Genomic DNA, 11,943 nt, shown 5'->3' with positions numbered 1-11,943 from the left:
ATAGTCTGCATAGGAGAGGGTTTGTTTAAACACTGCAGATAAGTATTGACATGGTTCTCCTTCCACTTAGGTTAAAGGTTTAGCAATCTGTGTTGGGGGAAACTTCACTCATGTTTATCAATAAAGAAAATACTTCCAACCTTTTAATAAAGTTTCACACAACAGATTAAAGCAATATCATTTTCATATTGCAGGTACAGTATATTATTAATCCAATAATTTGTTGTCTGGCACTGTGTTATTTTAACATTTTAACCGTGCTGCTACTTTCTTCTTATTATCAATATTATATAATTGACTCTTTTAAGAAAGGACTTAAAACCCACCTTTTCAGCAAATCATACGCCAGCTCAATGATCTGCTAAGTTTTTTTTCTCTCTTATGACTTTTTTTACCTTTTTCTTGTAGCACTTTGAGATTCACCGAATGGAAAGTGCATTATAAATTAAATTTATTATTATTATTATCAAAATGATAAAAGTGAAAAAGAGCAACAACTTTTTTTTTTTAGTTCAAACCATGACTTACATGACAAATCATGAAAAAAAAAGAAAGAAAGAAAGATGAAGTGTTTCACCGCAAGCACAGATCAGCTGATGAAAGGTTCTTACCATAATAATAATCCTGAAATGACAAAAACAAAAAACAGAACAGAACATATCAGCAAGAGAAGGCTCACTTTCCTGGATGAGCGGACTTAAAGTCTAAATTTTCCTGAAGTGACACAAACAGTTTAAAGAGAGGAACTTACATCCACGTTATATCCTAGGACTGTTTGCAGACTGAGGAAAACGAGCAAGGCCCGTGCAGACACCATGGTGCTACTGAGTTGAAGACCCAGATCCGTGTGAGAGGAGTTTGACTTATACCCCGCTCACTCACTCGTCAATCTATAACTAGCTGCACTGATTTTGTGGGAGTTTTATTTGCTTTTGTACTTTCCAAAAATGGACAATGGTTCTAATAGTTTATTTAACTAGTTACTTTTTTTTTTTTTGTCTTTTAACCAACAAAATACGACTATTTTGAATCTGTTGAAGATAAAAACTGAGTTCTGTAAATTGCTTTCTTGCCATTTGGGGACATTTCTACAACCTTATCTTCTATACTTTCATGACACCTTTACATTTGCACTAAAACTATGCTAGAAAATGCAATTCAACTAATCCAAAGTTTATTTATTGAACCAAGTAGACAGAAGAGACTGCTATGACATGTCACCATGGAGAGGACGGCAAGAGAAAAGTCAGACTTTTTCAATTTTGGGCTCGTAAAGTTCGACGGATAACGTCTTCCTTCCTAAATACACTAAATACAGTCACAACATTACAACCACTGACGGGTAGTGGAAGTCAGTAGGCCTATTCCTCATCTTGCTTTTGGCACTTGGCACCTACAGAAATATATTTGCAGCCCATTTCACCCCCCAAACATGGCAACTTCATTCCCCAGCTCAGCAGTCCCGCCTTAAAGATAAAAAAAAGTCTTTAGGAGTTTAAAGAACATATACACACACCAACGTTTGACTTTTCATTTGGTCTCCAAACTCCCCAGTTACAAATCAAAGGGCAAATGATGCATCTGTGGTTGGCCTTCTCAATCCTCGAAGACACAACCCACAGGGAGCAGTTTATATACAGGGCTGCACATAATTATTTTGGTCTGGTGCTCAGAGGAGCCCCTGGATATGTGACTTGGGGCTCCAAAAACGCGGTGACCCGTCTCGCCGGATCGATAAAAGAGGGATGCAGGAATAAGTTATAGGCAAAACGATATTTATTCACTTATAAAGATGAATTAACAAATTATGGTGCGTGTTAGTGTGGCCCGATCGTCAACACTTCTTGTTTAAGGGCGCACGTGAAATTTCGATTGACTGATACACCAGAGACTGACTGTTATGAAAATATAATTTTATTATTTTAGTTTCAATAAAATCCGTATCTTTTGAAATACTTTACCCAGAGGTCAATAAAAATGGTCACACTTCGACAATATTTTTGGGGCAGGGATGAAGGGATTTTCGCGCTTGACAGGGCTGAGGCCCACCAGCAGGGGGGGGCAAGCCACCAAGGGATGAAGCCAGAGTCCGAACAATAGCATGCGAACACACGTGTCACACTCACTGCAAACCAAAGAAGTAAATTAAATAAACCAAAAACTGAGCATACGTGGAATGCACACACACAGAAGTAGGACACCACCACCGAAAGGGTTGGCTGCCACCCTGCCGTGAAACGCTCAGCACCTGAAAAGCAAAGAAACAAAAAAAAAAGGGTTTAAGGAGGAAAACAAAATAAGTACACAAACATATGAAACCAATATAAACAGCTCAAAAGTAATGGGAGGGGACAAAACCAAAGATTGACCACTGTGGTTGCTGACCACGCACAATATCAGTTACACAAGGTAACAAGGGCGACAAAACCCAAGTTACCCCAAAAGGAGCATCCCCACACCACACTCCAGACACACACACTAACTAGTCTCACAACCACTCACTCGCACGCACACTCTCTCTCACACGCGCACAATTGCTAAAACTTAGTATAAAAATGCTTTGATGCTTGGTGGTCTTGCAGAATCTTCACACGGGCGACAGCGTCAGTCCAACCAGGACACTGCTTGGTAACTTCAGGTTGACAAGAACGGCAGCGGGACCAAATGAGGCTTCTCACTCACAAATAAGCACTTATTCAGTGCGTCTTACCACATTAGTCTGTAGAGTCAGTATAAAAGTTACCGTTTTTATCGGCCAGATTGGGATGCTCACGGCATATTTTGCACCTAGGGTTGCCAACTTTCAGAAATAGAAATAAAGGACGCCCCGATTTCAGCAGCGCAGGAGCCAAAAAAAAGCCCCAAAACTTCTAAACTGCATAAAAATGTGTTTATTTTATATGAAAAAACGTGTTCTTTAATAGCATTGAACTTGCATGACTGTACATTACATGCAAAGCAAGATGTTTTGAACCTTTATTTGTTATAATTTTAGAATAGATAGAATTGTTTATTGATTTCATAAAATATTCAATTCAATTCAATTCAATTTTATTTATATAGCGTCTAATACAACAGAGTTGTCTCTAGACGCTTTACAGAGACCCATACCCAGAACATGACCCCCGAGCAGTTATTACATAAACAATGGCAGGTAAAAACTCCCCTAGTGGGAGAAAAACCTTAAGCCAAACAGTGGCAAGGAAAAACTCCCCTTTAGGAGGGAAGAAACCTTGAGCAGGACCAGGCTCATCAGGGGGGACCCTCTTGCCGAGGGCCAGACTGGTGGGTCAGGGACGGCAACAGCACAGCAGGCAGGTGGAAGCAGCAACGGGATGACCGGGGGTGGGGACCGCAGGCCAGCACACAGCTCCCGAAGCTCCGGCCCAATCAGCAAGTCCCAGGTTGGGGTGCAGGGTCAGGAAAAGACTTGTGCTCCGTAATGCAAGCTACAAGCCACCCACGGCCACCTGCAGGACAAAAGAGAGAAAAGGGAGGAGAAGGGGGGGGCAGCAACGGGATGACCAGGGGTGGGGACCGCAGGCCAGCACGCAGCTCCCGAAGCTCCGGCCCAATCAGCAAGTCCCAGGTTGGGGTGCAGGGTCGGGGAAAGACTTGTGCTCCGTAATGCAAGCTACAAGCCACCCACGACCACCTGCAGGTTCCGGTGTCCGGCAAAGGATGCTGCAACATGGACAAAAGAGAGAAAAGGGAGGAGAAGGGGGGGGCCAGCACAAGAAACCACAGGAGCGACTCTGACACACTAAAGTTTACACTACCTAGAGATTTACCAACACCAGCTAGAGGTTTACTAAACACTAACTATAGGCTTTACTAAACAGAAATGTTTTAAGTTTAGTTTTAAAGGTGGAGATGGTGTCAGCCCCCTTAACCCAGATTGGAAGTTGGTTCCATAGTAGTGGCGCCTGATAGCAGAACGCCCGCCCTCCAAATCTACATTTAGATACTCTAGGAACTACAAGTAAACCTGCACTCTGAGAACGGAGAGCTCTGACAGGAACATAAGGCACTATCAGGTCTTGCAAATAATGCGGAGCTAAGCCGTTTTGGGCTTTATACGCAAGTAATACAATTTTAAATTGGATTCTGAATTTTACGGGTAACCAATGGAGCGACGCTAACACTGGAGAGACGTGGTCTCTCCTGCTAATTCCTGTCAGTACTCGTGCTGCTGCATTTTGGATCAGCTGGAGCCTATTCAGCAAATTACTTGGACATCCTGCTAACAACACATTACAGTAATCTAGTCTAGAAGATACAAACGCATGAACTAGTTTTTCTGCATCACTCTGTGAGAGGATTTTCCTAATCTTTGCAATATTACGGAGATGGAAAAAGGCTATCTTACAAACCTGATTGACATATGGTTTAAACGACAAATCCTGATCGAAAATAACACCAAGATTTCTCACAGTTGCACTGGAAGCCATCGCAACACCATCTAATCCCTTCCTAAGATGCTCTGGACCAAGAATGATAACCTCTGTTTTATCTGAATTTAGAAGCAGGAAATTTCTGGACATCCAGTCCTTGATGTCCCTAAGACATGCCTGAAGTTTAACTAACGGTTCTGTTTCATCCGGCTTCATAGACAAATAGAGCTGCGTATCATCAGCATAACAATGAAAGTGTATGCCGTGATTCTGGATTATACTTCCCAGCGGCTGCATGTATCAACTGAACAAGATTGGCCCTAGCACTGAACCCTGCGGAACACCATAACAGACCCTTGACTGTTCTGAAGAAACCTCATGTACATGAACAAACTGGAACCTGTCAGATAGGTATGATTTAAACCAACATAGAGCTGTCCCTTTAATCCCAACAACATGCTCTAACCTGTGCAGTAAAATGCCATGATCTATAGTGTCAAAAGCAGCACTGAGGTCCAGTAGAACCAGTATGGACACTAATCCCTTATCTGAGGCCATAAGGAGGTCATTCGTGACTCGAACAAGTGCTGTCTCTGTGCTATGATGCATTCTGAACCCTGACTGAAAGACTTCAAACAGATCATTTCTATACAAATAGTCACATAACTGGCTTGAAACTGCCTTTTCCAGAATTTTAGACACAAATGGAAGGTTGGAAATTGGTCTATAATTAGCTAAGGTGTCTGGGTCAAGAGAAGGTTTTTTAAGTAAAGGTTTAATTACTGCGACTTTGAAAACCTGTGGTACATATCCTAAACTTAGGGATAAGTTAATTTGGTCCAGTATTGTCGTACCAATAAGAGAAAAAATATGTTTGAATAGACGAGTCGGGATGGGGTCTAACATACATGTGGTTGACTTAGCTCTATTAACGAGTGAAGTCAGCTCAGGGAGGTCTATAGGATCAAAACAGTCTAGAGACAAGTCAGAGCCTAGGGAAGTCGCTAAAGCTGAAGAAACACCTACAACCGGCTGGTTGATTTCTTCTCTAATTCTCGCGATTTTACTGTTGAAGAAGCCCATAAAGTCCTCACTACTGAGACCTGCAGGAATGCACGGCTCAACAGAGTTGTGACTCTTTGTCAGCCTGGCTACAGTGCTGAACAGAAAACGTGGGTTACTTTTGTTATCCTCTATCAACGTTGAATAATAAGCTGTTCTGGCTTTGCGAATGGCTTTTTTATATACTATTAGAATATCTTTCCATTCACGATGAGAGTCTACAGACCTACAAGAGTACCACTTCCTTTCCATTTTACGCACGTTTTGTTTCAACATGCGGATATCTGAATTATACCAGGGAGTTAAGCTCCTGTGGCTAGAAACCCTCCTTTTCAAAGGAGCAACTTCATCTAAAGCTGAATGCAACAAATCAGCAGTGTTACTAGCAAGGAAATCAACATCTGCAGAGGTAGAACCCAGGTCACTGGCCTCGACTACATCACTATTTCGCACTGTCGTAAGATAAGCAATGGCCTCCCTAAATTTAACAATAACTTCATCAGACAAACATCTGCTAAAATAATACCTCCTATTTTGCACTTCAACATCAACAAAATTAAATTCAAACGTTATTAAGTAATGGTCGGATAAAAGGGAGTTTACAGGTGACACCAACAGACCATCAGTTTCAACACCGTAGGTGAGAACGAGATCGAGAGTATGATTAAAACAGTGCGTCGGTTTATCCACTTTTTGTGAGATACCCATTGATTCTAGAAGAGAATCGAAGGCTAATTTAAGATTATCGCTTTCAACATCCATATGAATGTTAAAATCACCCACTATGATGAATTTATCTGTGCTGATCAATAATCCAGAAAGGAAATCTGAAAATTCAGACAAAAACTCCAGATACGCACCAGCAGGGGGCCGGTACACTACCACTAACACAACTGGCTTCTCTGATTTCCGGCTCGGAAATTTCAGACCAAGCATGAGGCTTTCAAATGTATTATAGTTGCACTTAGGTTCAATTTTTGTTTGGAGACCGGAGTTATAAATTGCTGCGACTCCTCCGCCTCGGCCCGTGCTTCTAGGAATGTGATGATTAAAGTAGCCGGCCGGAGTTGATTCATTCAAACTAACATACTCTTCCTCCTGTAACCATGTTTCTGTTAAGCAGAAAATATCACTCCTGCTCTCTGTAATTATATCATTTACTAACAGAGACTTAGAGCTTAATGATCGTATATTTACTAGTCCGCATCTAATTTTTCGGTCTGTAATTGGTACCAAATGTGCATTGGTTTTAATTTTTACAAGGTTATCTTGGTTAACGCCTCTATAACGCTGCACCTGGTGAACTTTTGGAGGGCGGGGAACTGCAACCACTTCTATTTTGCTAGGCACCTGGCTAGAGTCGCCAATATCATGTAATCCTACAGTTTTAGAGTCGCTAATTACATAATGCAATCCTACAGTTTTGTTGGCAGGCGTTGGTCCTTGAGAAGCAACAGATGTGTCGCTGAGTGGGGAAAAACGGTTAGACACATGAAGCGGGTGGTGGTGTTCTGTGAGCCCTTTAAGACTACCCTTCCTCCGAACCGTCACCCTGCTGCCCTGCCTGGCCGGCTGCCGGGGAGCTGCAGGGGAGCGGTTACGCTCAGCTGCTACGGGCCGGTCCGCAGAGGATTCTATCGGACTATGGTCTAGTTGGCCAAACCGGACCTCTAACTGACTAAGCCTCGCCTCCAGCCCTGTTAAACTACAGCTCTGCATCCTGGCCTGGACCCTGCATTGTCAGGGGGAGTGTCTAATAACATTGGCCAGATTTCTAGACATAAGAGCTGCACCATCCCGGGTGGGATGAATGCCGTCCCTTCTAATCAGACCGGGCTTTCCCCAGAATGTCTCCCAGTTGTCAATAAAGTCCACGTCGTTTTCTGAACACCACTGAGACAACCAGCGGCGGAGCGAGAGCATGCGACTAAACATGTCATCGCTGGTCAGATTGGGGAGGGGGCCAGAAAAACCTACAGAGTCCGACATGGTCTTGGCGTAGTTACACACCGAGACAATATTCAAATAATAATATTCTCTAATTTATTTTTTATTTGGGGTTTTCATAAACTGTGAGCCATAATCAGAGAGCAGCGTCTTGCTGGTGCAGGCACGCTGCTGCTGCACGCAGTGACGGACACTGGCTGATTTATGGTTCCGCGTTGCACCAACGCAGAGCTTACGGGGTAGCATACGCGGTGCGCGTCGCCGCGTAACATCATGCAGCCACTTCTCGGCGAACACACGTTTTCTGTTCGATTCGGGTAGTGGTTCAGTTTGGCGTCTCTTTGTAGTTGGTGGTGGTGGAACGCCAAAATAATTACTTAATGGCGCTTGCTTCTTGGACATTTTGACGAGACGTGTCGGGGTTTGTTCAGTAAAGCTGATCCTTACCTCTCTTCCTCCCCATCCACCGCCGCAACGAGTATGGAGGGGGAGTAAGGACGCGCTGTGATTGGCCAGTACCAACTTTGAGTGGCAGTTCTGGGGAAAAGCTCTCGCAATAGATTTTTTAATATTAGTATTCTGGTCTGGCCACAACCAATAATATGAGCCCCAGCTGTTGGTACGCAAAAGCGCTTCGCAGCACAAGATTGACAGCGCACTGTGGATTTTGACGGCGCATGCGCTCTGGCGGCCCACTTATGTGCAGCCCTGTTTATATACCGGTAGTTATATTTATATGGCAGTTTCCCTCAGATGGTATTTGTCCAGAACTCTGACGGGTCAGAGCTCTTATGGAGCACAAGGACGATGTGATCAATCTCTATATTGTTGTTTAATCAGTGCATGTGTGATTTGCTTTTATGAGTCCTGTCTTTGGAAGTCTGTACTCGCAAAGTTAATAATAGAATTAAGGCTCTTCCACACCTCACTTAACTCTCCAGGTTCATGTTATTACTTTTCTTTAAAAAAAATAGCGTGAAAATACTTAGTTGATGACATTTTGCATGTTAAATTACCATATGTGTCATTTGTCTTAACCTCCTGGGAACCTGGGGTCACATATGGGGACATACTTTGGCTTCCCTAAACCAAAGAAAGTAATTTAGCTCTACTCCAAGACCTCCAGTCCTCAGGGGAGGACTGGTGCATCCATCTAGTGGTGAATATTCAACCCAAACTACTCATGCTGCACTCACAAAATGGCAGAGATATCAACCAAACGTTTCTATGGAAGCTCCCTTACTAAACGTCACCAAGGTACTGCTATAGAATTTGATGGTTGAAACCTGTTTATTTATGTTTGAAAGCATCTAACATTCAAAATGAAACCATGTTTTGAGAAATATTTGCAATAGGTAAAAGCTGAGACGTTTGTAAACTTGCGGTACTTGTTTGAGGACGCGAGGTCTCAACTTGTAGTTAGCTTGTATTGTTAGCTACGACAATGCTAAACAGGAAGTACTTGCATGAGGACTGGGAGACTTAATTCCTGCAAAAAAAAGCTATGTAAAAGTGAAGGAACATATTAGAATGATCAAATTACAAGCAGTAGATGTCTATAATTAGCCTATTTTATTCTCACCTGATTAAGTTTCAGGGTTCTCAAAACGTGAGAGATTGCTCCATGCTATTGCTGACAGCAACTCTGATCTGGAGGACTTATTTGATTTTGAGGATTCTCAAAATACTGGAAATCCTGTCCCACCAGAGTGTGAGGATTTGGAGAACGAAGATGCTGGTCAGCAGAGCAGAGACAGTGATTCTTCTGACTGTGAAAGTAGTGGTTCAGTACAGGAGAGCAATGATGACGACTATGAGCCTAACTCGAGATCTATGTCCAGAAGACGGGGACCAAAAGGCAGTGAATCCAAAAGATGTGGGCGTAGACTAGCATGGCCAGAGTGTGGTAGCCAGAGCACGTGGAAGAGGACAGAGGAAGGATCAAGAAGTTGCTGATAAGCCAGGAACAAGTGGACGTGGACGTGGACGTGGACGGAAACTTCAGTGTGAAAGTGATGAGGATGGGCCAGGACCAAGCAATGGTGACACTCAGCCAGGTCTGGAACAAAGAGATGATGGAGAAACTGAAAGTTATGACGATTATGTTCCATCTGGGACACCAGAAGATGATGAGATGGAGTCTGCTGAAAGTGAGCCACAATCCACCACCCAGCAGCCCTGGACGTCAAGATGTTTGGACGAATGCGGAATTTACTCCCAACTTAGTCCAGTTTGCAGCTCAAGATGATAATGATGATGGTAATAGGCAAGAGGAGCGAGAAGAGTGGCAACCACTGAACTATATGGAGCAATACATTGATACAGAGTTGATCAAAGTCTTGGCTGACAAATCAAATGCTGAGTACCTAAAAAGAACTGGCAAAAATCTCAACACTTCCCCTGATGATGAGCATAGACGTAACCGACATTTGCATAGAGTAAATGACGTTCTCATAGAGTAAATGACGTTTGCATAGAGTAAAGGTGCGGGTATGGTTCTGCGTCACACACACGCAGAGCACACGGCGCACCCGTGACGCCGTCACGAATCGTTCAGAGTTCTCCGTCTCTCCATTTGGTCGCGGTGCAGTACCCCCCGCGGCCACTAGTTAAAGATCTTTTTCTGAATGGTTTATCCGACTTTTTCCGGTCACAGTAAATCAAAGAAATAAGGACAACTATTGTGCAAAAAACAAAAACAAAAAAAATCACATATAAACGAAGAAAAAAGCCCTGGAAGTTCACTACTGATTCAAACCGGAAACCGGAAATGCTTCGCTTTCAAACGAACCAATCACAGCCCTCTCGGTCTGCGTGTGGTCGGCGTGTGGTCGGCGTCTCCTCGACGCGTAGTTACAATTTTCGGGAGGTGCACGTCAGTGACGGCGCATGTGACGGCGTGTCCTCTGCGTGTACAAAAACCACACGCCGTAGGCACGGCGTCGTTTTGACGCAGAACCATAATTCAGCCTTAACTGACGTTTACATAGAGTAACTGAAGTTTGCATAGAGTAACTGACGTCTACATAGAGTAACTGAAATTTACATAGAGTAACTGAAGTTTACATAGAGTAACTGAAATTTACATAGAGTAACTGACGTTTACATAGAGTAACTGACGTTTGCATAGAGTAACTGAAGTTTGCATAGAGTAAATGACGTTTACATAGAGTAACTGAAGTTTGCATAGAGTAACTGACGTCTACATAGAGTAACTGAAATTTACATAGAGTAACTGAAGTTTACATAGAATAACTGAAATTTACATAGAGTAACTGACGTTTACATAGAGTAACTGACGTTTGCATAGAGTAACTGAAGTTTGCATAGAGTAACTGACGTCTACATAGAGTAACTGAAGTTTACATAGAGTAACTGAAATTTACATAGAGTAACTGACGTTTACATAGAGTAAATGACGTTTGCATAGAGTAAATGACGTTTACATAGAGTAAATGACGTTTGCATAGAGTAAATGACGTTTGCATAGAGTAAATGACGTTTGCATGGAGTAAATTACGTTTGCATAGAGTAAATGACGTTTGCATAGAGTAAATGACGTTTGCATAGAGTAAATGACGTTTGCATAGAGTAAATGACGTTTGCATAGAGTAAATGACGTTTGCATAGAGTAAATGACGTTTGCATAGAGTAAATGACGTTTGCATAGAGTAACTGAAGTTTACATAGAGTAAATGTCGTTTGCATAGAGTAACTGAAGTTTACATAGAGTAAATGACGTTTGCATAGAGTAACTGAAATTTACAGAGTAAATGACGTTTACATAGAGTAACTGAAGTTTACATAGAGTAAATGTCGTTTGCATAGAGTAACTGAAGTTTACATAGAGTAAATGACGTTTGCATAGAGTAAATGACGTTTGCATAGAGTAAATGATGTTTACATAGAGTAACTGACGTTTGCATAGAGTAAATGACGTTTGCATAGAGTAACTGAAGTTTACATAGAGTAAATGACGTTTGCATAGAGTAACTGAAATTTACAGAGTAAATGACGTTTACATAGAGTAACTGACGTTTGCATAGAGTATATGACGTTTACATAGAGTAAATGACGTTTGCATAGAGTAACTGACGTTTGCATAGAGTATATGACGTTTACATAGAGTAAATGACGTTTGCATAGAGTAACTGACGTTTACATAGAGTAAATGAAGTTTGCATAGAGTAAATGACGTTTGCATAGAGTAAATGACGTTTGCATAGAGTAAATGACGTTCTCATAGAGTAACTGAAGTTTGCATAGAGTAAATGCAAACCAAAAACCAAAACCTTTTTTTTGTAGGGTTCAAAAAATTAAAATGGTCAAAATAAGTCAGAGAAGAAAATCTGTTCAAAATTGATACCAGCTTTGTCAAATTATGCATTGAAAGATCTGAGCATGTGAAATGTTTTTTCCTTGGTTTTTTTTAGGAGAGTAACTCACACTGGAAACAATGTGTGATTCCTTCTGAACAACAAATGTTTATTTGCACTTTTTTTGATTGCACTTTTTTCTCATATGTTCAGTTATTTTGATA

This window comes from Cololabis saira, chromosome 19 (assembly GCF_033807715.1).
Source record: "Cololabis saira isolate AMF1-May2022 chromosome 19, fColSai1.1, whole genome shotgun sequence".
Classification (NCBI taxonomy): Eukaryota; Metazoa; Chordata; class Actinopteri; order Beloniformes; family Belonidae; genus Cololabis; species Cololabis saira.
Note: the sequence above shows the minus strand (reverse complement) of the source record.